The sequence below is a fragment of the Pezoporus occidentalis genome, unplaced genomic scaffold (genome assembly GCF_034315485.1).
Source record: "Pezoporus occidentalis ecotype Australia unplaced genomic scaffold, CSIRO_AGI_Poc_V1 ctg3, whole genome shotgun sequence".
NCBI classification, from domain to species: Eukaryota; Metazoa; Chordata; class Aves; order Psittaciformes; family Psittacidae; genus Pezoporus; species Pezoporus occidentalis.
In genome coordinates, this window is record NW_026914940.1 from 13,168,490 (window position 1) to 13,195,653 (window position 27,164).

General features: G+C 46.2%; 1 protein-coding gene and 1 long non-coding RNA gene across 3 annotated transcripts in view; one reads left to right on the forward strand and one right to left on the reverse strand.

Moving 5' to 3' along the window:
* The window catches only part of EXT1 (exostosin glycosyltransferase 1), a 179,252-nt gene that overhangs the window by 87,868 nt on the left and 64,220 nt on the right, over window positions 1-27,164 (forward strand). The gene's annotated exons all lie outside the window — the stretch shown is intronic.
* Window positions 1,264-3,351, reverse strand: LOC134167938 (uncharacterized). Its single transcript, XR_009966337.1, has 2 exons — window positions 3,091-3,351; window positions 1,264-1,296 (listed from the first exon to the last, which is right to left on the reverse strand). It is a non-coding gene; the product is annotated as an uncharacterized LOC134167938 (long non-coding RNA).

Sequence of the window (27,164 nt, forward strand, 5' to 3'; positions counted from 1 at the left end):
CCATGCAGTAGGCACAGGGCGGCTGGCTGCCAGCACAGTGCAGCCAAGGGGTGGAACTGTGATTTCTGCTATTGCTTCTGGTCCATAAAGCAAGCACAGGCCCATCACACGGCTTCTCTGCAGTCTGGTTGGGGAATATTTTCAGGAGCAGAAACGTAGCTGCAGCGGAGATCTGTACTCTGCCATCCTTGCTAATCAGGATGGCTGATGAAACATTTATTTGTCAGGGCTGGATGTTCAGCTAAATATAGGAATACATCAGTGTGAAGATGAACATCAAGGATCTTGGCACGGGATAATGTTAGTGAAATGCAGATGCAATGAATGTCTCTTGTCAAACTCTTATCCTCCCGTGATCTGAAGAGGCGCTGGATGGGTGTGATTCACTTCTGTTTGTTAGTTTGCTGTGTCCCATGTTGTTGCTACCTGTATTACCGTTCCATCCTCAGCCCCAGGCGTGCATCAGGGCTCCATAAGAATCCTGAAGCAGTGACACACATTTGCAAGAAGTTATGTTTTCTGGCACTGGGACAAGAAAAAGTCTTGCCCTGAACTCATTTGTCTAAACTGCTGTTGAGAACTTCCATGAAGTTTGTATCACAGCAGGTTTAGGATGATTTTGTTCCAGTGTTTCATTACCCTTAATACTGTTTACTTTTTTTTCCACTGGATATCCAAATAAAATGCATTTTCTTGCAAATGGAGACTTTTTGTCCATCTGCCATTTGATGCAGTCATCTTCAACTTTATTTTTTCTGTTTTAAGTTTTATTCAGTTTTGCTATTTATATTTTTACTTTATAATCTTCTTTTATTTTAAACTTGGTATATAATAGAATTACCCTTTAGTCACTGATTAAATTTCTTAAATCTCTTCTGACTTTTGTTCCTCCATTCAGGGGCTGGGCTGTTTTAAATCTGTCTGCTGCTGTATCTGTCTCCAAATGTATTGTCTGAGCCTGGACACAGGAATGTGGCTGAGGTCTCACAAGGGCTGAATAAACACAGCAATCATCTCCCATTTCTTATGTGTGCCACTCTTCCTAAAAATCAAGATTTGGGGTTTTTGTTGTAACGGCGTTGCTTTGTTGACTCATGTTTATGCTGTGATTCGCCCTGACCCTCAGATTCTCATTCCTTGTTTTGCATTTGTGCGTCAGTGTTTGCTTCCAAAGTATATTACTTACTTTGTTAATTACCTCTTCTGAGTGCACCGAGTTCCTTGGATTCGAGAGTAGCTCGTATTTTCCCGTGTGAAGGTTCCCCCCCCCCTTTATCCTTGCTCTTTCTTCTGTTGCTATGTGAAAGAAAACACACAAAACAAAGAAACTGCCAGATATTCAGACGAAATGGAGAAGCTCAGAATATACAAAATAAACGGGGTGAGAAACCAGAAAATGATTTTTTTCTTTCCCACCAGCAGTAATTGTAACTGTATTCTTAGGAATAGCAGGAAACAGATACCAAACACATAATTTTAAAGAAATCAAGGGTAAATTGACAGAGTACATTAAAAAAAGAAAAAAAAAAGGAATAAAAAATGAGTCACAACAACAGGGAAGGGACTATTAGATAGAGTGCTTAGTATTTCTGGGGACAATGTTATGATTTAGTCAGCTAGAAATGGCCATAGCAGCTTTTGTAAATATGATGGATAGTGGAATAATTCATGGTTGACTTTCATTTTTCAATTCAGATATGTTTGCACATGAATTACCGTTTGTCGTGGGTATATTAAAACGTCATCTTATGGGATAAATAGATAGATCAATGCATTCAATGTTAATCATGTCTTCAGATTTATTTTAGCTGGGAATTGTGAAGCTGAAGCCTTCTAAACAGACACGTTCCTCAGTAATTTGGGTTTTTCATTCAGCCAGGAAATTGGGGATTTAAAGTGGGTTGCTAATCCCATTTCATTGGGAAGGGAAAAACTGGGGTGGGATGAGCTGATTCCAGTCCAAATGTTTTGAAATTCACCAAGTGGATGGTGAGCCCTCAGTTTGCACCGCCTGATACCGCAGGGTCAGTGTTATTGGCCAATATAAGCTCTTCAGGCATCCTGTAATGCAGATAAATTCCTTGTACTGGGAAAATTTGAGGAAAGAATAGGTCAGGCTTTCATGCCAAAGTAAATGTTGTGTTTTTACCCTAAATTTGCAATGAGAACGTTTGTGCTGCTTGTAGGTGCTGCTCTCAAACCACTGAAGACTGCTCTCAAAATGCAAACTTTTGATGCCATCAGGTGGGGTGGAGTGCTCGCGTTTCAGGAGCATTTATCTTTCTGAGGTCCCACCAGAAAGGGTCCTGCTTTTCAGAGCAGAAGGCACCCAATGCCTGCCCCTGCCCCAGCAGGAGGAGAGCAGAAGATCTTGAGTTTGGGCTTTTACTTATCTAGTCTTGGTAAGGGTAAGGGCCGGGGGTAAACTCAGGGATTAGGAAGATGTGTGGGGGTGGCAGGGGGTTGGAGCTGGATGATCTTTAAGGTCTCTTCCAACCCAAGCCATTCCATGATTCTGTGATAGAGTGACACATAACTGCTGGTAGATGGTGGAATCCTTCATGGAATTGGCAGAGCCTTTGCTGGAGGTGGGCTGTGGTGTGAAAGGTTTGCAAGTACAGCACATAAGGCCTCAGGTGGAGATGATGGGGCAGGATCCCGCTCTCAGGTATCTAGGACCATTCGTTCCTGTATCTTCAACCAGCCTTTCCCCTTCTAATGTTGGTGGTGGAGGGCTACCAAAGGAAGACAGTGGTTTGACCCTTAGCTGCCACTGCAAGTCACCCTTTTGTTAGCCTTTGTCTTTTCCCTTTGCACTGAGGAAAGAATTTATGGGTACTCATGGGCTGCAGCAGCAAGCATTGAGAAGAGAGGTCATCCAGAGTTTGGAGGGTTGCTCATTAGCTTTTTTCTTCATTAATTAGTCAAAGCTAATTAGTGTCTGTCTTTGCAGAGGTTCTGATGCAAACACAAGAAGAGAGTATTTAAGTCAGGAATTTGAAAGCACCCTTGTGCTGTTAGTAGCACCAGCAGACGTCAGCCTCCCCCCTTTTCAGTTGTTCAGACTTTCCCATGGCGGGTAAGATTTACCTGTTGCCAGACAATGCTGCTGCAATGCTCTGAAGTCAAATAACGCATCTAAATCACCAGCCAAGCCGGACACAATAGCAGTCCCTTCTGTTTACATCTCAGAGGCAACTCCGCATCTGGAGGAAGGAGCTTGAAGCTCACTGGGGGCTTGCTTTGAACACTCCCCCCTTCTCCTCCTGCCCTTTCGCCTCCCGGGCTGACCTAGCTGTAGAAGTGTCAGCCTGGTTGGAGATCCACAACCAGCCAGACATGATGCATAGCTCCTCGGGCGCTCCGTTGTGTGCCGGTGGCTGCCGGGCTCAGGGAAGCTTTTCACTGGGTTGCTGATGAAGACGGGAGGCATTGCGCTCCCATTGCCAGCCCCCGTGCTTATTCTGGGGGGACGTGGACAGAAAATGAATTGATTTCCAGACCTGTTTTGTAGAGCAAGGCTCTGTCGTTGTTTATCAGTGTAAAAGGAAATGAGGATTTATAGCATTACCTGTTAAATTTACAGGGGAAAACAAAGATTGCTGGAGTTTAAAATTACCCTGTTGGGAATATTTTTCCGTTTTTAATTATAAATTAGTATGCAAATAGTCCAAAGTCACTTTGGCTGCTGTTGCAAGCTGCAACACACGGGAAAAACTCCCTACAATAGCTGAAGTGATGAAAGCAGCATGTAGAAAATGCTTGGTAACTGCTAAATGAGGAGGAGAAGGGGAAGAGGGCAAAGGATTGAGCTTGTTCACAACTCTGAGGTCTTACTACACAGCAGATGTCCTCTGTATTTGATTGCCTGGGCCCTTGGGGGAGTCTGTTCAGCATGGACGGCATCAGTTTGCCAAACCCCTGCTGGTCTTGCCTGGGGAAGCATCGCGTGCAGCTGGAGTCCAGCCGTGGTTCACTGGTGAGGACACATCCTTCATGGGGGGCACTCAGAACTATTTCCATCCCCACACTGATTAACCTCTAGGAACCCAACCAGGGACATGCGACCTGAAGTGGAAAACAGCCCTGCGCTGCTCCATGAGGCAGGGACATGGTGTGAACTAATGTTCTAAATACTGGTGCCAGAAAATCCTGGTTCAGGATCCCTGAGCATCCATGCACAGACCCCTGGGGGTGTTGTCACATTTCTGCTGGGAGCCAGGCCTGACTCGATGGAAATCTCCAGAAGCGATCATGGTTTAGCTCAGTGTCACTGAGATCAGAGTCAGATCATTATGTGACCCCTTTGTTTAACAGGAGGATGTAACAACCCTCCCTTCTCTTCCAGATTAATTATTGATCACAGAAAGCTTTTTTTCCCTTACACAGAGAGCGTTATATAATTACTTTTACATGCTGCTCTCCTCCATCTTGCTCTTGGTTTCTGGCCTGTTGCTGTCACAGAGGTTGTCACATCAGGAAGGTGGCTGTCTGCAGCTGAGAGAGACCATTTTAATTACAGGTTTTGTCATTTCCAATTCAAGTCAGCTTTAGCCATGCTGATAAAGGCTTCTCAGCACGTGAACTTGGAGATGGCTTCTGCTGTGCCCAGCGGGGACTCCCATCCCTTCTGTGGAGGTCCCTCTTTGTTTTGCTCCCCACTAGTGCTGCATGAAGAATGGGTATTATCCGTTTGATATGCTTGATATTAAAAATTAGCTTTGAGTCTTCAATACCCAGCACTCCTGAAACTTTCTGATGTACTCTTCACTGGCTGCCATTTGTGGTGTTTGAATTGTACCTATGAAAGGTCTTTTTGTTGGGAGCAGCCAGTTTTTAATGAGCAGAAAGTTTGGGAACGTTAGTCTGAGCACCAGGCGACCAGGAATATTACCCTTTCAGGTTCCTCTGGCTGAATGTGCGTGACAGTCTCTTAGAAACTTCCTTCAGGTTATTTAATTAATTGAATGCTGTAGTTTCATGTTGTACATTTACTGACTGGGAGGAGGATTTGGACTGGGTCTGAAATGTTTGGTGTGCCGTGCTTGAAATGTGTCACATCTGCGAGCTGGTAATTGAGGTGCAGCATTGTACAGGCATCAGGAGGAAAGGTGGTGGTGGGACCACGCGTGGCTCTGTGCTAGCTGTGCTCCTCAGTGGCCTGCCCTGCAGCTGCAGCGCTGGCTTACGTCTCCCTGCCCCTGCGACTGCAGCTTCACCTTTCCTTGCATATCAGGCTGGAGGTAAGAGCTGCTAATCTCTGAGCCCAGTGTAAATCTGTAGTGGTGCTCCTTTTGAAGTCAGAGGTGTTTCCTCTACCTTTGCATCTGCACAACTGAGATCCAGATCTGGTATGAGGTGACGAGCTTTTTTTGCCCTTTTTTGTGGTTTTTGTGACTGGAGTGCTGCTACTTAGAGAACACGTTCGGTTTCACCGATACCTAAATCAACACAGATGTTTTCCTGAACAGGAATTTCCATTCTGAAGCTAGCACAGTTTCCTAAGTCAGATCTCTCTGAATCATTCCGAGTTTTTCTGTTTACAAGGGATTCTTGTAAAATCATAAAAAATCCCCAGCCACCCCTTCAAGAGGCTTTAATGCAGCCGCTTTGTGATATGCTGCTGAGCTTCCCCAGCTCTCCTCCTCACCCACTGCTTTGCAGATCTTAGAACAAGAAGAGCTCTCGATTCCTATTGAAGAAGTTACTAGTAAGATTATATAGTGAGAGCTTCTCTTTATGTGTATGCTTCTCCTCTTTCTGCCCTGATGAGCTCTCGCTGCTCAGTCTGCCATGCTGGAAGGGGGCAAGCATCTCCTGGAAAACAGACATTTTGGGGCTGGGGCTGTAGATGGTGAGGTCTGGTGAAGAGGCTGCTCTGCCCTGGGCTGGCCTGGCTGCTTTCTGGCTGTGTGTTTAGTAAAGCTATTGCTAATAGCTAGTTAAATGGATAAGATCACTTGGGTAATCTAATCCCAATAGCCTTATCTTGCTGAGACTGGTTTGCAATTATAACGAAACACGTTTCAATGTAACGTGGTTAAGCGCGTTAAACCACTCAGATGCTTTGGGCTCTAAGTGGGCATCTTCTTGAGTCAGTGTGGAAATGGTCAATGCATCCCTGCTTCTCACCCCACTCCCAGCATGTCCCTATGTGGGTAGGTTAGCCTGGAGAGGAAGCCAGCAGCACGGAAGATGACGTGGAAGTGAGTGGGATCTGCACTGATCAAGTGAGATGTACGCACCCTGCCAGGAGGGATGGCCGGCTCACTTCTCTTAATGCCAAGTTTGACTTTGTCTATACCAAAGTAGCACTGCTATGGTTTCATCCCAAGGAAGAAGTTACAGCAGTGGTTGAGGCCTCTGGGCGTCCTCTGAGAGCAGTCGTGGAGCCGCACAGCACTGCTCGCTGTTTCAAACATTCCCCTACAGGGACCATGGAGCTGTGGGCCCCGCATCCCCCTCCATCATCAGCATCGGTTGGCTGGCCGGGATGGTTCACAGCTTGGGCAAAAGTAGCTGATTAATCCCTTCGGCTGCTTAAGTCTAGACAGGAGCAGAAGCATTTTAGGCATGTTCAGTTTTGGTTTGGTTTGTTTTGGGTTTGGGTTTTTTTTTCCTGAGGAGTGTAAGATGAGGCTGCATTCTTTGGTGAAATTATTGCTGGCTCGCTCTGTCCAAGCAGAGCAGGACGTGAATTCCTTCCTGCAGTTAGCTGCTAGAGCCTGGGAGTCGCTTTATAAGGCTTGTGATTTCATGCCTCTTCAGCCCCACGTGGCTTTCAGAAACATGTGGCTGACACTGTTTTTCAGGGTGTGTGTGGGAGGGTTCAGTAGAGATTTTTGCATGCTCTAGAGTTCTGTTCTATTTGGTTTTTTTTTTACCTTTTTGTCTTCATTTGATGCTTGCATATCAGACTGTAATAGATAAGACTCAGGAGCTCTTCACATTTGTCTTCTGAGAAGCAGACACTTCTGGGCTGCAACACCATAAACTAATAGCATAGAAGAAGGAAATCCTAGGCCAAAACCAAGGACGCAGAAATAAATGGCAATAGTCACCCTCCGAGTATGAAAGCATGTCATGCCCTTAAACATTTGTTTGATAGAGACTTCTGAAGGGCATTGTTGTGTTTCAAAATAGACTAAACTGTTGGGAATGTCATTACGAAAATATCCAGAGAATCCAGTATTTTCAGCTACAAACTACTGGTTTCTGTTTCTTGAGCCAAAGAGGGATCTCTGGAAGGTCCCCAGCAGTGGAGCGGGCTCTGCTGCTGGAGGACAATGGCAACTGTAGGCATTAACCATCAGTTTGAGTGCAGGCTACAATACGTGCATCAGACAGCTCTCAAGTGCTGTTTCAGCAGATGTGCGATGAAGGGGAACAGCGGCCAAGCTGGAGGAAGGCAGGACCAGCATTGGCAGCCCTAAGGCACAAGTTCAGCTCCTGCATTTTCCTGGTTTCTTCCTCTCCCCACTGCTGTCCCCCTGCCATGGGTCTTGGGTGCGTAAGTGGCCTTTGTGCTTTTGAAATGATCCCTCTTAATCTTTTCCAGTGCAGATCTCCTCATTTAAAGCTCCTTATTTGAAAAGCAAATAAGGACTGAATAATGGAGGGCTTTTTTTTTTTACATTAAAAGAAAGGAAAGAAGCCGGCTTGTGTGCATGAAAGAAATCACAATGCAGCCTGCCTTGTGCTGTTTATACAACCTGGGTTTAGATCTAAACACTACCCAAGAAGTGTCAGTGACCATAAATGGGGAGGGCTAAGGCACAGCTGGTTTATATGGGGACGTGGAAGCAGAGATCACTGAAGCGAGTCTCATAATCCTTGAAGAATTGAATGACTAGCAGCTGCTTAAGGCGTTATTCAACATGCCTGTGAAAGTGCATTTGAAGTTGGTTACTCTTTCTGGAGACACGAGGCAGAAAATGCATAAACAACTGAGTCAGGAAGGAAATCAGGGAGCTTGTTCCCAGTCTCTGGGTCTGATTGCTGGAAAATCAAGCAAGTTTAAATGTAATTCATGGAGGGTGCCTGCCTCTCGCATGAAGCCGGTGTCGGTGCCACGTGGCAGCACCACTCAGTAGCTGTCTTTAGGAGGTCAGGTCAAATGAGTAGGAGAAATGAGGCCCTGGTTTTCCAGGGACTGAATGCATGTTTTCCTGAACACTCAGCAATCTTTAGTATGTTAATCCTCTGTGGATAGGGAGAGCTATGCTCTGGAGGGATGGAGGCGCCGAGTCCCTGCTGGTCCAGCTTCAGGCATAGCTCATGCTGCTTGGTCTGCAGAGCCTGCTGCTGGTGGGTATGTGCTTGGCTGGCCCCTGCCCAAGGAGATCTGGAATAGGGAGTGGCACCTATGGATGGGTCCTGCCTGACCAGAGAGTGCAGAGATGTCATGGAGCAGGCAGAGTGCTGTTGCAGCATTCCCGCTGTTCTCCCTTATGCTGGAGAAAGGTCACTGCTTTCTTTTCATTTTCTTCTTTTTAGTGTTTTTTTTTTTAAGAGCATTAAATACAAGAAGCAGAAAGGCACAGTTATGTGAACCCTGAGTTAAAAATAAAGGGGAATGGGATATTTAAGGTCACATAAAAAGCAGAGAAGAGTTTGAAATTGCATTGGTTCTGTAGGTGTGGAACTGCAGGGGTTTGTGCATGTACATAGGTAGTTTCTCACAAGGACTTGGGCATGTCTTTCTTGTGTTGGTAGTGCTCACATTGCAGACAGCGTCCTATCAATGTCTTTAATCAAACTATTTCTTTCCCTGTAATAAAAAGTAGCTTTGTGTTAGCTTTCCTCATGTCTGGGTTTCTAACAGAGAAATTGCCCTGAACACAGCTTAGCCAAATTAAAAAATGAGCTTTGCTTAAGAATGAGGAACTGACGGAGGGCTCGACTCTTCTTGCTGGGGGGGATGTAAATCATGAGTAAGTTTACTGGGGTTGATTAAATGATAGTGGCGTAAGGAAACTGCATAATGAGATGTGAGTCAGGCCCAGAAAGTCCCATGCAGAGATGCCAAATGGCAGCGAGGGATCATCAGAAAATCCCACAGAGCAACTTGAAAGTTAATTATTAGGGACATTTTCTCTTCTGGAGCAAAGTCTGGTGTTTATTGAAGCAGGTTATGAACCTGCACAAATCCTGCTATGCTTATTTGTCCAAGATCACACCACACCATGAGAAAAAAGTGTTTTCTTTCTCCTATTTGTTAGTCTTATGTGCTGTCCTGTTTTATACCTTGTGTTTCCCTTGTGTTTTCCATCTGGCAGCTTCTACTCTGTGTATCTTTTTAAATACGGAAGAAGGTGGAAAAGGAAGGTTTTTCCTGCGGATATGGGGTGCAGTAGGAACATCTCCCTAGTCCTTTGTGCTGGCAGGTAGATTAACAGTTTACTCCATAACCAGATTCACTGAGCATCTTCAGAGTATGTGCTCTGTGCTGCTGCGCATGGGAAAAAGCTCCCTTGGCTCCCATCTTTACGTCAGTTCTTACCAAGAGGAGCAGAGGAGAGTGATGCCATCTTATCTGACTTTAGCAATAGCTTCAGCCATCAGCCAGGGGAGAGGATTTCCTGTTACAGGATGGGAGGGATGTTCATTTGAAGCTCATTGGTGCTATTTCTAATCCTAAGATAATTAATAAACAAGAATTATGCCCCAGAGAGACATTCTGGTATGTTTTGCATACATTCACACTTCCTCGTGAGTGAGAAGTCATTGTGGTTAAAACTGATAGGAGGAAACTGTTGCGAGGACTGCAGGATGCTCATGTGGTTGAGGTTGTAGGTGTCCTTCAGCTTATGTGTGAGTGATGCTGGAAGAGTGGGAAGGGCAAAGAAAATACCATTAGGGGCCAGTGCTGTCCCAAGAAGGAAGCAGTAACGTTTGGAGGAGAATCAGACATGACTGCTCTATGCAAGAACCTGTTTCAGGGCTTCCTGCAGAAGGCTGAGCATTCAGGGCTCAGTGGGTGCAGAAAGGATCACTGCCACCAGAAGAAATGTGTGTTGCTCTCAGGCTGGAAGCTCTGGTTGCAAGACTATCTCCATGGAAATGTTCTGGAATGGGGAAATAAGTTTCTGCAGAGGGACAATGAAGCAGTCCAGGATGTCACCAGCTAATGTGTCTGGAGGGCTAACAGGGTTTGCGTGAGAATGTATACACTGGAAGGAAGGGAGCACTGTGATGCTGAAACTCAGACTTAAAAGTATAGAGAAAAACTGATGGGAAAGATGTTGCCTGATGAGACCCAAAAAAGGGCTGAAACAAACCATGGGAGACTGCTGGCATGAGCTGCCCTCTCTGATATGTGTTGAGAAGATGTTACTCTGCCCCATTTCCTCCATGTTTGACAGTCAAAGAAGTGCATGCCGTTTCCTCCCCACAGCTTCTCCAGGGAATGGGAGGTCTGGGAGCTTTCTCCTTGGCGTGATGGCTGACATCCTCTGCGGTGCAGAATGGACCTCCCTGGACTGTGTGATTGGCTCTGTGCTCCCAGCCAGATGCAGTATTGCATGTGGGGCTGTGGCCCAAGGGAAGAGCAGAGCAGGCATCAGCTGAGTCCTTCAGCACAAGGGGTGGGAAGCCGAGTCACTGGACAAGCCTGCCCTTGAGCTTCGCTCCTCTTTACTGCTAAATGCGGGGAGGAGGCTCTTACAAGCACAATGATTGTACTCCCTATGTCTGTACTGTTGAAATAGACTGGAGGAGAGCTGTGAATTAATTGTCCCCTATTAGGGGAGGATGAATAAAATGGGCTGTCATAGGCGGTGGGTCGGAGCATCCCTGCCTGAGGAGGGTGGAGGAACTGGGGAAATGGAGGAGCTGGGACTGGGGCAGGAGGCGGGCTGTCAGTCTTATGCCAGGTTTACTGCTTGTGCTATAGAAGGTAATACAGCTTTGCAGAAAACAGCAGAACAGAGGGAAGAGGAACAGATACTAAAGATATCATTGATACCTAAAAATGAAAGTAAAAGTTTCATGAAAACCTTGCTTTGAAGAAAATACAGAATCTTTGTAGTGTGTGAACACAGTTACCAAGAAGAGCATTCACAGGGCCTGTAGCTGCTAACCTCTGTGTCAGGTTGGGTTCAGTGTCGTTGGAGCTGGCTCTGGGAGAGACAAGCATTTTTCAGACGGGGTAGGAAGGTTGTTGTCTGGGTTAGATTGGATGTTTCTCAAGTGAAAAAAAGTCATGCAGTTCCCATGAACTTATAAACCAGCTCTTCATAGTTTTGGCATTACCTCTTTAGGAGCAATCTGAGCCATCTCTGGCTGTGGATACTGTAGTCATTACACAGTGACTTCAGAAATGTGAGTCAGATCATGACAACGGCTTCCTGCTTGCTGAGTAATCAGTCTGTATCCGACCTGTGGGTATGTGCTGCTTTGCTAGAACACCCCGGCCCACTCCCTCTTCGCTGCATGTTACATGCAGGGGGTTTCTTTAGCTCTTTATGTTGTATCTGTTCACGAGTTGGCTGTTGAGCGGTTGGCATGGAGCAGAACACTCTGAAGCAGTGTTGCATCCCGAGGTGCATGTGTTTATTAATCTTTCTTTTGCATTTAGTGTTCAGGAAAGCCTTGCAGGGGAAGGGTTTGAGCAGCATCCGCTCTGTGCTGTATGCCTGGGGTGTGCTGGGGGTATCCACTTGCTCAGGCTCTACAGGGACACACAGGGCTGCAAAGCGAGGAGGGGTACAGGGGTGAAGCCCAGCAGTCAGAGTCCATAAATCAGGGAGGTGCCATTCCGATTGCTTCCCCGCCAGTTCAACACCATGCATCTGGGCGGAAGCTGGCGGTTTAATGGTTTGATTAGTTTGGGAAGAATACTTTTATTGTGTGCCTTTAATTATTAAAGTACTGTGTGAAGGTGTTAGGTTGGGATGAACTTATATTGCCTTCCTCTAGACACTACAGTCTGTGCTGTCTGTGCAGGATCCTTCCAGTAAGCTGATGGAATCCTCTTAAGCAAGGAGCTGTTAAATTAATAAAGCTGTTAATCATGGAGGGGGGGAGCAAGATACAGAGGAGGAGGAAATCTTATGTAGAAATGCCAAATCATAGCTCAAAGCTTTCCAATTGGGATGGGCTTGCAGGGATGGGTAGAACGGCTCCTCTGCAGCAGAGCTGCTTTTCTTATGGTGATTTTTATACATCCTCATTTTCTTAGATATTCTGTGTCAGGGTTTGAGCCTTGCTCCTAATCAAACGTAACACTTAGATCACACTGTGCTTCTTAAATGTTAATCCCAACAGAACCCCTTTATACTCAGTAAAACCCTGTTATTATTATCCTCTGCACACAGGCAAAAATTACAGGCAGAGGAGTGAAGTGAATTACCAAAGCTCTTCTGCAGGGCTGCCATCAGGGCCAGTTCAGGACTGACAGCCTGTGTTCAGGTGGTGGGACTCTGCTTCCATTCTGCATACAGTTTTAGGACTGTGTAAAAGGTATTTTAGGTGTATTTACATGTGATGGAATTGACTTAGGTCTTACTGAAGTCTGTGAGATTGAGGTGACCTGCCAGGCATTTCAGTGCTTTCAAAATTTCCCAGTATATCCATTACTCATGCAAGTTGCATGGAAGAAAAGGCACTGGAAGGGAATGTAATAAATAATTTGCCTACAATATAATTGAAAATTGACTTTTTCTGTATGATTAGCACCGTGCGGCCATCATCCATGCCAGTAAAGATCTGGTTTTGATTGCTCTTTATTCGCCAAGTGTGGCTGTAGCACGGTTTGCAGCTGCAGTAGGCACAAATGCATGTGTGTGTCTGATTGTTCCTGTGCTGGAACAAACGGCATCCTTGTCAGACACTTCGATGTCAGAGTGGTTTTAATCTTTGCTGCTTTTTTTCAGGGAGGAAGTGATTGCTGTGCCTCTTTCTGCCTTTCAGCACAGGATGCCCTCCCTCAAGTGCATGTTTTGTTTGAAATCACAGAATCACAGAACAGTTTGGGTTGGAAGGGGCCTTCAGAGATCATCTAGTTCCAGCCTGCCTGCAGTGAGCATCTTCAACTAGATCAAGTTGCTCACAGCCTGGTCCAACCTAATCTTGAGTGCTTCCATGAGCTTGTTCATGTCAGGAAGCAGGCATTATGATGCCTTCTAGAAAGGTTCTTGTATGTCAGATGTCCAGCATATGCTGGTAAATGAAAGCAATTAAATTAAGAAGGAGCAAACAGATCTTCATGGAGTGTTGGAAGTGACACAAGGGAGCTGCTGAGTGGGACTGCAATGCTGACTCTTGTGCAGGGGCCAGGTCCACACAGGGATGTGAGTGGTATGTCACCGGGAAACCCACAGGCAGTCTTAAGCCATAATCTGCCCGTGTTTCTGCATTTCTCTTTGAAGTCTGGGGAGTTGTGTTCTCCTAACGTGACCTTTGTATCCTCCTTTGGATCTCTTTGTATTGACAGGAGGCCAGCGTGTCATTAACAAAGCAGCAGAAAAGCAGAGCTGTCTGGGTTTTTTTTGTTGGTTTAGGACCCTTTCTGTTAGAAACAGGCATGCCAGCACTTTGCCTGAGCGGGCAGGGAGGGGAAGGGGAGCAGCAGTGCTGTGTGTCACTGCCATCCCCCAGTCAGGACCTGCTCATGGTGCCCTGGCTTCAGCCACACTGCCCCATGGGGTGTGCCATCGCCTGGTGTTGTGCCACCACACTGCTCCTGACTGTTCTGGCTGCATGTCCAGATCCGCTCATCCGGGCTGATGAGCCTCAGTGCTTGTCCTGTGAACAGCTGGCAACAGCACCTAATACCAGTAGCTGATGGGTTTTGGCATGCAGGACAGGGTATTTGGCCTGTCTCCCCTGAATCCCTGCTCTTGGCCTTCTTTCAGAGAGAGGCACTCAGAGCAGATCCAGTGGACTGAGAAAATCTCTGTTTTAGATGATGAGCTGTGCCAGAAGGATAAGGCTTTTGAGGAACAGGACTCCCAAGCCTAACTTTAGCACTTTGGCTCAATCCTCCGTGGTGTGTATGAGATGCAGCAGGATTAGAAAGGTCAACCAACAGAAGCACTTTCCTGGCAGATGTGGGCTTGCCAGTGACCCAGAGCTGGTGCCAGCTGTTGGCTACTGGATGGCTCCAGGCCATTTTGAGGTTCCTCACCCCATTGCCACCTACAGCAGGGCTGGCACATGTGCTGGCAGCTTCCCAGTGCTACACAGGCAGCCATGAGCAAGCACTACACATGCTTTTACAGACGAGAGCTCTGTCTACATTGAGAGCACGAGGTACCAGGTCTGAAGAGCATGTCCTGCCATCTCTCGAGCACCACTGACCAGGTGCTGGGGTGCTCCACCCTGTCCCAGGCTCCTCAGCATCTTTCTACAGACCTTGCATTTCCTGGAAGGAGGGCACTTGAGCATCCCATCTCGCTCTGATATTTGGCTTGTGTTGAATCCAAGCATAAAGTAATCCAAATGCACATCACCACCAGACTAAGGGACCTGTTTTCTCGCCTCCAACTTAAGTCAACCAAAAAGCCTCGAAGGACCGTTAGGATACAGTCTAGAGATGCTTTTGCATCTCAGGAAGAGCGAGTGATGTTGACCTCAGACCCCAGGCAGAAGCAGTATCTTCAATCTCATGTTGTACTGGGTTCTTAATCTCCCTTACATTGCTGTATCTCATTTGCACATATTTTCCTGTGTACGTAGAGATAGGAGCTTTATTCAAATATTAATCAGCCTGACTGATGGTGGAGATCTGTGCATCTGACAGCTTGACATCAGTACTGTGCAGGCCCGGTTGTTTGCAGGGCATTACAAAGCACCTCCTTGAAACCACTGCTTCACAGGACAAGTTTGGGGTTTTTAAATGTTAGCTTCCCAACTTTTATTTACTTAAAGACGTTAATGCCCTTCTATGTTGCCATCCTAAATTTTGTTAGATGCTAGTTGAGGTTTTAAAACCCAATTTATATCAGATTGCCAAGAGCTGTTAAGACTGCCTTGGGGATAAGTGGCAGTGGTGTTGTCGTGCTTTCTCTCCCTCTCCTGCCCTCCCTTCCTCTCTCTTTACATGCTAAGTTATCTACAGAGGTAAATTTATGAGCAGCCGAAACAGGGCATGATAGATCATCATGCAGGACTGGCGATAAATGGCGCTGCTGTTCAGGAGATGCGGGGCGTGCAGCTGCTTGTTTCCACCAGCGCATAGATAATCCACCCTCAGTTATAGAGCAGGGAAGGCGAAATTGGGGTTTTCTTTTGTTGAGAAATACCACTTTCCTTTCATTCTGTTTACATCTGAAGCAGTGGACAGAAGCCGCTCGCTCCTGCGGCAGGGCCAGCACAGGGCAGCGCATCAGTGGCAGGATCAAGCCCCTGACCAAGCTGAGTGCTGGGCAGCACTGGTGTGGGGACCAGCAAGAAGCTGGTGGGATGAGACAGCTGTGGTAGTGGGAGTCCTTCACTTGTGAAGCACCCCAGGTTTATCCAACAGCTCTGCAACAGCTCGCCATCTGGGAAGCGCAAAAACGGTCTTAAAATGACCTTTTTTGTTTCCTTTTTTCCCCTCCCACCCCTTTCTCCAAGAAGCTATCGCGTCCTGGCTGTCAGTTTAAGCGTTCGTTAAACCATTCCAGATGTGTTCGTAGGATATCTGCTCTGCGTGTAATCTACACCCTGCTCCCTGGACCCCTCTGCTCTGTCACAGTAAAATAAGCTTAATAGAGTTAAAAGCTAAAATACAATATCCACTGAACTATGAGAATTGACTACATAAGCCTTCTATGTAAACAGAAAGCACCAATTTGTACAGCTCTGTGGTTAAATACTGCAGATTAATTTTTTACAAATGTCAAATGTCTGTATTTAAATTTAATATACATGTTAAGCCTTTCCCCTCCTTCCTCAGCCTTTCATTTGTAACAGGAATCACTCCATGGAGTCAGCTAGAATTACTCCTTTCTGAAAACAAAAGGGTCTAATTTCTGAGCCCCATGCTATGCATGGAAAAGGCTGCTTCCCTAAACAGGATATAATCACCCGGGCTGGTAGATCCCGGGCTTCCAGAGCCTTTTGCCCCACAGGTCTGTGCTCAGCTGAGGCAGGCAGCTGCCTGTATGCTGCCCTTACCCTGCATGTGCTGCGCCAGCTGGGCTTGTTGGCTGCACCACATCCTCCCTCCTCAGTTGTAGTTCTTCAGTTCTTCACTTGATTTTGGGAGTGATGGGTGCAAGAAGGAAAACATCTCCCCCATCTCTCTTTGCAGTGTCTCCTCGCATCCATGCATGTTTTAAAAGCACAGTGAATATGTTTTCTGGCCCAGGCTCTGTTGCTGGGCTCTAGGCACTGGTGATTGAAATGCCAGCATGCCTGTCAAGCAGTGAGGCTTCTCTGCTGACACAGGTCTCCAGGTAGGTCTTGCTGGGGATTAGGTGTTTGGAGGGGAGCAGTGGTGCCTGCCACATCTCCTCCTCTGCAGCATCTGTGCTCCTACCCCGCACGTGCAGCTGCTCCATTGTCTGGTCCTGGGTTTGCTTGTGTAGCACATTGCTTCCAGAATGAAATGACTCTTTCTCATGGGGAAAATAAGCCTCCTTGGCTTTATAGGCAAATTAGTCTCAAGGTGTTCGAGGAGGACTCACAGGCAGTAGCTTTGTGGATGACATTGGAGGCAAAATATGAACAGCAGTACCTTGGGGTTCTTTAGATTTTTTTGTGTGTGCCACTCATTTATTTAATGAACTTATTGCCTTAATTAAGTCAGGCAAGTAACAGTAAGAAATGAACCATCATGCAGCATCATATTTCATTAATAATTTAAGAATATTTCTGACACTGTATCTTTTAACATGGATTTATTTTTAAGGACTCTTGAACAAGGTACATCTGTAGTTATTTGCTATTATCCTGTTGCTCTTACTGTTCTGCTCGCCTTTATATTTGAATAATTCCCTTGAATCAACATGATTGGCACGCACAAATATTTATGTGCATATCCATCTGCAGATCAGGTAACGGGCGGGAATTAATGCTGAAATTCATGTTGATGTAGTTCAGGGAAAAGGCAGCAGAACAGGAATAACCCTTTCACAAAAGCCATGAAATGCAGAAATGGTCCATGTTGCAGCATCTGAATAACAGGACTGTACAAAAGAGAAATGACAGTGACATTGAACTCAGTGGTAAACACTTCACAGCTTTGCTTTAGCATCACAAACCCTTAGAGCTCTATTCTCTAGTTTATGTGATGCCAGCCGGACCCCATGATGTGTTTTACAGCCTTGTAATTCTCCTCCCCAGCATATATTTTCTGTATACATCAGTGCAGCGTGTGCACTGATGTATATATCCCTGGCCTGTTGAAGACAAATACCCAACCAAACTCAAAGCCATTGTCCGTCCCCTGTCTGCATAGCACTTAGTCTTGAGAAGGTCCCCTTATAATTCTTCTCCTTGGTTGTGTTGCTGTGACTCAGGAGAGCTGAGCCTGTCCATAGAGGCAGGGAAGCTTTATGCTCAAGAATGAGCAATCTGAATAAAAGGTAGTCTCTTACTGGCTCTCGTTATTTATTTATCTTCATCTCCCTGGCTGAGATGTCTTTAGGTGTCCATGGGTTTAGTTCTTCACATAATGGAAGACCACCCAAGGACATGCTGGTGGTGGTTGTGCCTGAGCATATGCTGGTTTTGGTTGCTCATATCCAAACACAAGTGTACAACTGAGCACAGCAACTTTATGTGCCATTGACTTTTAAGGCAGTAGGGTCACAAACAGGGCCATGCAATTTTTAGTAGGTCATGAGAGGTGGTTATTGTGCTGTTGCTGAGTTATAACATCTTCATACAAGATATGCTTGTGGCTGTGGAGATTCAATTTAGGGGTGGCTGATTTACGAGATCACAGCAATGATGTATGCAGCAATCTATGTACAGGCTGCTCAAAATGGATGCATGGGGAGTACTTCCCTGGGTATAAATGTGCCATATATTATAAATACATAATGCTTATATAGACCAGTGTATGCCTTCCAAAAGTATGTGGAAAGGGTAGGAAACAGAGAGATACTTGCCTCCATTCAGAGAATATTACCGGAGGTGGCAATATCTTGAGGATCAGAAGGGGCTTCTTAAGTGCATCCATTATACATAAATCTCTCATGTGTGTGCAAAGATACACATGTAAATGAGTACTGGGAGATTGAGTTTCGTATGCTGTCTGTGTATGTGAATGCCTACTCATGCACTTAAAAGTCTAGTGTTAGCTGTAGGTTGCAAGTATAACGAAACCATATGGCTTAAAAAATAACTTCAGCTCTGTGCTGTGAAATGGATGAGAAATGCAGTGTAACATGTGGAGCTGCAGCCACTTCTTTTACCTCTGGGATTTTGACACATCCATTAACAAGGAGACCTTGGTAGTGCAGTTGTTTTCAATCACTGTGAGTCTCATGGAAAATTCAGTGGGAAAAAACTGAATTTTTTCCCACTGAATTTGTGGTTATTACCACAAATAACTGGTAATGTTGTTTAAGTGATAGTACTGAAACTCAGACATGTAATTTGAGATATATATGCCCACATAAATAATATATTTATATGTAAGTGTGTATGTACACATATCATTCTCATATGTGTGAGTAAATGTTCATGTGGTGCCTTCCATTCTAAAAGGTTATGTAACCTAACAAAGATCTTAAAAGTTTGGAAAAAAATAAACTTGTACACAAACATTTTATTTCTTTTTGCTCACTACTGAATGTCACAATCTCTGAAAAACAGGATATCTACTTAACCACTTGTACAAAGGCCCCAGGTAGAATGTAGTTGACTATCTAGCTTAACTAATGACTCAAAAACTGGGCAGGCCTTACACCCAGAGCAGGGCTGGGGGTGACTAGGGACAGTAATTTGATTTTAGATGGAAAAGGATCTTATTGGCTGCAAGATTATCTGGGAGCCCCAAGTATGCATAATGGTATATGCATAAGGAGGACTCAATAATAGATATGCAAAAATAATAAAGCGGTTGAAATAAGTGCGATAGAGAGAAGTCTCAGCAGCAAAATCCAGATGTGGATTTCATAGCAGATACTTTTTTAATGAAAAATTTTGGGAAATGTTTTCCCATTTTCCTTCCAGCTGGCTCTTGCTTGGCCCCTCTCTAATGCAAGCCACATAAGAGAAACGCAAGTCATAATCTAATATTGCACTCAGTGAATATGAAGTATTAAGAAACAATGGGGAAATGAGAAAAAGACTGTAGGATAACTAGTCTCCAGACCTGGCCTCTTTTTCACAGGTTTATCCCTTCTAGGAAAGAGGATATATAATATTTTGCAGTAATGTTTTCCACAGTTACTCATTTGCAGCTTTTTTCTTTAGGCTGGTTCTTGAGTCTGATTTTTTTCTTTCCTCATATTTGCAATGTGATTCTGATATCCACCATCAGCACCACTAACCTGAAAACAAATTACTTTCATAAACTGGGTGAGTTAAACCTCTGACTGTCCATAGCCTCCACAGCCATTAATGGCCTTTTTGTTCATGGCCCCAGACGCCAGTCTTAAAAACCCCGTGTGCCTAGACATGACTCAGAGGATAGATGTTCAAGCGTGAATGACAAATGGATTTATCGCAAATATAGGGAAAAGAAATGAGGTGCGACGATCGCAAAGCTAGATAGAGGCTTCTGCAAAGCCAGTGTGACCTTGTGCAACGTGTGTGCCGAGCCGCTAAATTTAACTGGGCACAGTCTTGTTAAGAAAGTGCAAATGCTTCTGTCCGGGAGGAAAATGGGCTTTTTGGTTCCCCAGGCACCTGACCTCTTTTGGTGCAAATATTGAATAGCTTGCATGTCCTGACCCACTATTTACAACCCTTCCAGCTGAGCCCAAGGAAATACTGCCAGGAGGGAGGAAACAAAAGCACAGACCCAGTTGGAGAAGGGAGGAGAAGAGGGAACCACATCTTGTCTTCACTGTTTTATACAGCAGGTCTTCTAGAAGCGGAGGAAAGTGTTTTGATCACGAGTGATTCACCTGCAGAGCCTGAAAGGCCGCTCTGTTAACGTGCTGGAAATGGGATACATGCTAAGGCCAAGTGTGAGATGTGGAGGGATAGGAGAGAGTTCATGACCTTTCAGGATTCCTTCTTGGGCAGCTGCTATGGTGCCCAGCAGGATCGTGCCAACCCTGACACAGCACAGGGGGCTCTCTGATGGGCTTTGGATGCTTCCCTGGCTGTTCACTGCCAGGGCAGCCAAATAACCTCTGTATCAGTCATGCAGCAGTAGCGGGCTGGCTAATCCCAAGTGCATCCTCTTGGCCACCTCAGTGTTCCAACCACAGCCAGCCTGGCAGTGTGGAACAGCAGGGCTCTCCGGTCCAAGGACATGCCCTGTTCCCCTGGTGCACAACGTGGCCTCACTTGGGCTTTCTGTAGAAACTCAACTGCCCTACATACTTGTGGAGGCACGTCACCTCTGCTCCCTTGGCTGGGGCCATGCGGGCTGTTGACAGCAGTGGAAAGATGACTTCATGCCTCTTGCAGCCTGTGCTCCTGTCTCTGCTTTCCAGGCTGGGTGGCGTTCGGGGTTTTTCTTTCTGTTGTTTTTTTTTCCCAACAGGAGGATATATCCTGGCTTGTGCTGCATTTATGATTCACTGTAATCACCAGGCCCTTTTCTAAAAGGCTATAATCTCATTAGTCACTCCCCACCCTGCATGGAGTGTATTAAGAACAACAGGAACAGCTCATTTCAGAAAATCCTTTGTAAACTACACATGTGTCACCTATGCTCTGCATAGTAAAAACCTTACAGAGTGCTTTGTAGTTGTAAATCTCAAAGTTTTACAAATGAGATGGGTGCCCCCCTTTCCATTTTGTGGATGTAGAAGTTAGCCCATGGAGGAGACACTGATGGGCTCTTCACACCCTAAAGTGAGCTGGAAGGGTAGAGCTGAAACAGCCAAGCGGTCTGGAGCTCCTGTGCCTACCCTGCCCACGTGAAATGTGTGCTGTGCTCTGCTTATCTCTTATCTGACCCACTTCTTCGCATTATTTCCCCGTTAATTCTTGCCTCTCAAGCACTTCAGTGCTGTCGATGGGGTTTCTTGTCTCTGCAGCCATACGTGCATTGGAAAGGTAAATGTGAGTTCCCAATATTCATGTAGGCTTTCCACTAAATTTTGGCTGTGGAGAGCCAGCCTTTTCAGGACGTTCATGCCATGTTAAGGTCATGAGTGGCGCAACAAGCAAACTAGGAAGATGTGTGGTTTGCTGCTAGTCTGCTGGCTGGAGGTGTTTGCTTCTTGAATCGCTCATTGTCCCTCTGCTTTGTGTGCTAAATGTCATGTATCTAATTACTTCTGTGCATTTTGTCCTCCTTTTCTATGCCTCCGAGGTACGGCAGGAACAAGGACTCTGTTTCTCTGAACCTGCTGGACAGCATGGCAGCGCTAGGTCACAGCTCCTGTTTATTGGACTTGTTTAGGCTTGCAGTGATAATTATTTTTTCTCTGAAGCGTATGATATAACCCATGAGGCCAACATGAGGTTGCCATGAGCCGTGCAACACAGCAATTGCTGGCAAATGCTGATTACCTTTGTGCTCAGTTGATTTGAGAGGCTGTTACATGAAGGTGTAAATAGATAATTTTCTTTTAGCTTCTTTTAGCACTGCAACCAAAGGGATTCCCCCTCATTTAGCATTATTCCAGTTCACTTTGCAGCAGCCTTGCCAGCCAAGAAATACCCTGGTGAGCTTCTGGTCAAGAGTGGCTTCCTAAGTACTACTAGAAAAGCAGCCAGCTCTCCTGGGGAAAACTACTCCTTTTTCTTGTCCATGTCCATTGCTGGTAGCTGGCCTTAGCATTTACACTGCCTGGTCCCAGTTTGAAGAAATCAAGAAGTGTGAAATAATTTGCCTGGTTTCTTTTAAGTCCACTCACAGAAAATCAGAATTAAATAGTTCTCTTTGAATCGAGGAGGGCCTCTTTTTACTTTGTCATTTCCCTCTCCTTTTTCTTCATGTTCAAGCAAGACTCCTGGGTCCTGCAGTAAAGAAAAGGGGTAGCAGCCTTGTTGCTGCTAGGTAGCAGCCTATGTTCTCAAAACTTAGGAGTTTTGAGAATTGAGGTGTAAGTCTGTGAAGGGGATTTCTGTTTCCAAGAACGGTTACAGTCGTTCCTAAACGGATTATCTTCTTCAGTAGGATAGCCCCGCTGAGCATGAGGGAGCATTTTCCTTTCTAACAGGGATTTAAGGGACCTTTATAATTGCCAACATAGCAGCAAACTATTTTTTGTATTAAATATGGGGAAAGGCTGGAAACTGAAGAGTTCATGCGGATGGTTAGGGAGGCACTGTGGGCTTTACTTCCACACATTGGTGAGAATTCTTCTTTTGGTTTTAGCCTCCTTGTTTTCCCGCTGGATGGGTGGCCTTTGCCTAGGAGGGGGCTGGCTGAGCAGCACGTATACTGCAGCCTCCTCATCCAAAAGGGCTGCTGATGTTGGAGCCAGTCCTGTACTGTTGCATGGATCTGGGCTTCTCCTGGTCCATGTCTCTCCATGCTAGGTGGGGTGTATAGGATTTTGCTCTGTGAAGGTCCAGGTGGAGAAAACTCAAGTGTTTCAACTCATTGCTGTGAGTTGGTCACAGTACTTTCCCCATCAGGTACTTTACTTAAGGTTGAGTTCCAGCTTAGCATAAATGCAGATTTCACACTGACTCTTGTAGTTTTGGCTTTGTACATTCGTCAAGGGCCAGCACACTGCCGCATAGGAAATTTTAGGCTTGCACAGCGCGACTGCTGCTTTGAAATTGGGATAAGTATCTTTGTACTGCCTCATAAACAGGGAAAAAAGTAAAAGGACCAAAGTGGAGATTCATATGTGAGTGGGAGCTGTGTCTGGGAAGGAAAACTGGAGTGTTTTTTGCAGGGGTGAGAGGAAGGGTGCCTGTTGGAGTTGGGCCTGGAGCTGTCGTTGCACCTCCAAATCACAGCCGAGCCGTGCCCTGCACTGGGCCCTTCTCCTCACTGTCCCTCCCTTTGCTTAGCTTAGGGGGCTGCTGCTATGGGTGGTGGCCAGAGCAGGCCTGGTGGGAGAAAGCCTGAAAGACTGATGTAGATGGTGGATAAAAAGGCACCTCATTGATTAAGGCGATGCCCTAATGAGGCTAACTCTTCATGCCTTTATTATGAAAGAATTCACTTCAGCCACGTTTTAATTTCCCTGCTCAGCTTTCAGCCCCAGACCCCATCTCCCCTGGTTTAATTACTGCTGTATTGATGTGATTTCCTCTGAGGTGGTTGCTAGGCGAGGGCAGCACCTCTGGCTGTGATACCCCATCGTCTGGGGCATCCTTCCTGGGCTGGGGGCAGGCAGTGGGACCCCCCGACCTGCCAATGCACCCAGGGTTCAACACCATCTCCATCGGGGGAAGCGCTTGCGGAGTGGGAATTACCGGTTCCATCCCCACACCAGTGTCAGGGAAATGAAGCTTTTCCATTACCAGATCACGGTAAATCACAGGGGGGATGACAGCCTCGTTAGCATGGGCAAAGTTACTGTAATTTATGTATAAATAACTCCTTTGTGTCAAGATAACTCAGCTACCTTGAAATGCCTCCTTAGAGTCTGTGCAGAGACCTGTGATTTACACACCATAGTTCATAGCATTTTCTTAATTATACGTAGACATTTTAAAGGACTTTTTGGGCGTTCGTGCTCACAGGCCAGCGCTTAGTGGTAGCCCCCTTCTGCAGGAGGGCCTGGAGGATGAGGGGCAGGTTGGCTCCTTCCTCTTCTGCCTTCTAGACTGGGATAGGACAGCATTGCTGGTGTGCCTTCCCCCTCTTGGGCTGTGCTTGGGAAGTTCACTCGGGATCCAAGGGCCACCAGCCACAAAGTGCTGGAGGGGCAGAGGTACCAGGCTAAGCACACAATGCCCCCCGTGGTGACAGACCATGTCATCGGTTTCCATCAGTTCTCAATACCTTTCCTTGGGAGGGATTTCTGCTCACAATGAAGCTTGGCCTGACAGACGGGGGAGCATTTTGCCGCTTCCCTTTGGTCATATTGTGTGCTTGCGGAGGAGCGGTACGGCTGTCCGCTTTAATTTTGTGTCTACGTGGACTTGTTTGGATTTGCCTGCCTCCTGGTGGCTAACGCCAAACATCTGAAGGCACTTTCCCTGGTTTGTGCTAAGAGGAGGCATTTTTTTCAGTAGGGACTTAAAATTACTTGGCATTACAGGACCTACAAACCCCATCTTCCTTCTCCACAGGAGCATTTAGGCAGCCTGAGTTGTTTTCCAGCACATCAACACACTATTAGTATGTTCAATAGCATCGGTATTTTTTGTGCTAGCAGTGTAGGGCTGCACAGCCTCTTACCAACCAGAGTCTTTAGCCACGTGAAACACTCCATCCAGTCTTTGGGGTAAAGCATGAACAGCTCATGTGGGCTCTTCTGGCCAGGAAAACCACATCCCTGGTGCCCCAGAAAGGTTTCTGTGCATCTCTGGGGTTTCTTCTGGATACTTTGCAGGGAAATAAGAATCTTAGCCTTTTTGGATAGACCAGGAATGAATCAGGCTGAAAAGCAGTGACTGCAGGGTCACAGGCTCCTCTCTGCATTGCTAGGTCTCTCCCTCCATGCCAGCTTTGTCCTAGCACCCTGCACAAGGCTCACTGGAATTACAGACTCAAAAAGCCAGAGCACAAGTCTCTGTGCTGCAGTAACTCCTGGTGTGGTTGATGGTTTTACCTTTGTTGTAGAAATTTCCACTCTACCGAAGAGCCAAGTAGGAAAACAGCTTTTGAGTTGTGTGGCTTTCAGCGACCAGGCAGTTAATGGAAGCGCTGCATTCCTCCAGAAATCCATGTGTTGCAAACAGCAGCTGAATTGCATCATGGCCTGGTACAATGCAGGCAGGCTCCTTCACCCATCTTAAAGACAGGAGAAGGAGGGGTGCTTCGGGTACCACATTTGGACACAGAGAGTGTAGTGAAAGGAGTCCAGGCATACTGTACACACACACTAACACAAGTAACTCTGAAAGAGCGGAGACAGCAGCTTCAGTTGGTCCTCCAGCACCTTTGTTTGATGGACAAAAGGTGTGGTTTTCATTTTGTTAAGCTTAAAATGATTGAGTGAACAAGACTGAAAATTCTCCCTTTTATGGCTGCCAACATAGCCTTGGAGCCTATTGGGGACCCATTGGCAGCGTATCCTTCATCTGAGACTGAGCTTGAGGGTGTGTTCTGCCGTACCTCACAGGAGAGGTGTGATATTCCGATGCTAGCATTGTACCATGCAAGCAATATTTGGGCTGTTTTTTCAATTAGCCTCCAGCCAGCTCAGAGCACAGCGGGAGGAGATAAAAAGAGAACGCTAATGATGAGCTGAGGGCAGGCTGGAGGTGAAGCACCCTGCCTGTCCCTTGGGGAAAAACCAAGGCCTTAGACATTGAACAGCTCTGGAGACTTCACCCTTGGCTTTTTTTGTGAGAGGGAAACCCAGGCTTTGAAGCTCCAGTGGTAGAGCAGGCTCTTTTAGTGGCTGCAAGGACGAAGGAGGGGTGGTGGGGCTGGCAGATGCTCCAGCAGGTTTTTACTTGATAGCTGGGCAGCACAGTGTTCAATCCTAGGTTCAGAATGGTCCAGCACACCTCAAACAGTGTCTTCAGGTAAGGAGCTATTACAAGAAGGACTTGAGGGTATGCGTCTAAATATTTTGTGGTGTCTTTCTATGGCAGAGTAGAATTGTCCTCTGCTGTGTATCTGCAAAGGCAGGCTCTCCACAGTCTTCTTTTCCTCTAGGGAATTTTTGCCTTAAATACAGACCTTGTGTAAAATAATGGTTCATCTGCTGTTTTCATGCCTAAAGACAGTTGTTCACCAAATAGTTTAATTCCTGAGCCTTTTAAAATAATGGAATAACTTAGACACTTCATAGGATTTTATTTTAGCTTTAGCCTCAGAGCTTTAGCCTCAGAGACAGCAAACACATGTGCCCTAAGGAAATTGTGGAGTTTGGGGTATTTTTCCAGGCTGTCCTTGGCTTTCATGGGTTGCAGCCCTGTGCTCCGCCAGCCACGTTTCCCGGGTGCCGGTGTACTGCAGTGCTCGGCGGAGCAGAGGTTCCAGTGTCCTTCAGGAAACCTGGCTTTCCCAAGGCTGGAAACAAAGACATTGCAACTGAGCTGCAGAGTTTTTAAGGGGAATTCCTTGGGGATGGAAACAAACATCTCATCATAGTGCTTCACAGGATTTCAGGAAAGGCAGTGCTGCAGTGGGGGGCAGTTTGAATAGTTGTTTCTTTTTATAACAGATTTCTCTCTCCTTTTGTCTCATGGCAAGTAGAGTGTGTGCAACTGAGTTCTGAACCGAGCACATTCCTGAAGCTGGAACTGGTGTTAAACTGTGACCTGACCCACTGATGAATTAATGAAACGCTGAAGCACTACAAGTGTTAAATAACTCGCCCAGTCCCACAGGAAATTCAGAGCAGACCTAGGACCACAGCCATCATCTGCTGCTATTGGAGCACGCTTCCCCAGGGACTGATTAGGGTGTGAAAGTCCGTGGTAATTCCTCATCTCCATCTCTCTGGGAGAAGCTGTGGCTGAAGGAGCCTTCCTGCAGGGAGACTGTCTTTTGGTTAATGACTTTTTTTTCCCCTCATCATCCATTTTTTCTTCCCATTTCCATTTGTTTCTTTAAATTGTTTGGATTTCCAGTGAGCTAAAAAAGTGCAGGATGCATGTGCCTGGATGCTTCTGTAGGTCTCACTGTACTTTCCATCAGCCTACCTGGTTGATGGGGGAAGGGCTGTAGACATTGTCCATTTAGACTTAACTAAAACATTTGACGCTCTCTCCCATAGCGTTCTGGAGAAATTGGCTGCTCATGGCCTGGGTAGGTGGATTTTTTGCTGGGCTGGAAACTGGCTGGATGGCTGAGTGGTGGTAAATGGCATCACATCTACTTGGCAACCAGTTACCAGTGATGTCCTTCAGGGCTCGGTGTTAGGGCCAGTGTTGTTTAGTATCTTCATTGATAATCTGGATGAGGGGATTGAGTGCACCCTCAGTAAAGGTGTGGACATCACCAAGTTGGCTGGGGGTGTTGATCTACGTGGCGATAGGAAGGCTCTGCAGGGGGGATCTGGTCAGGCTGGATCAAT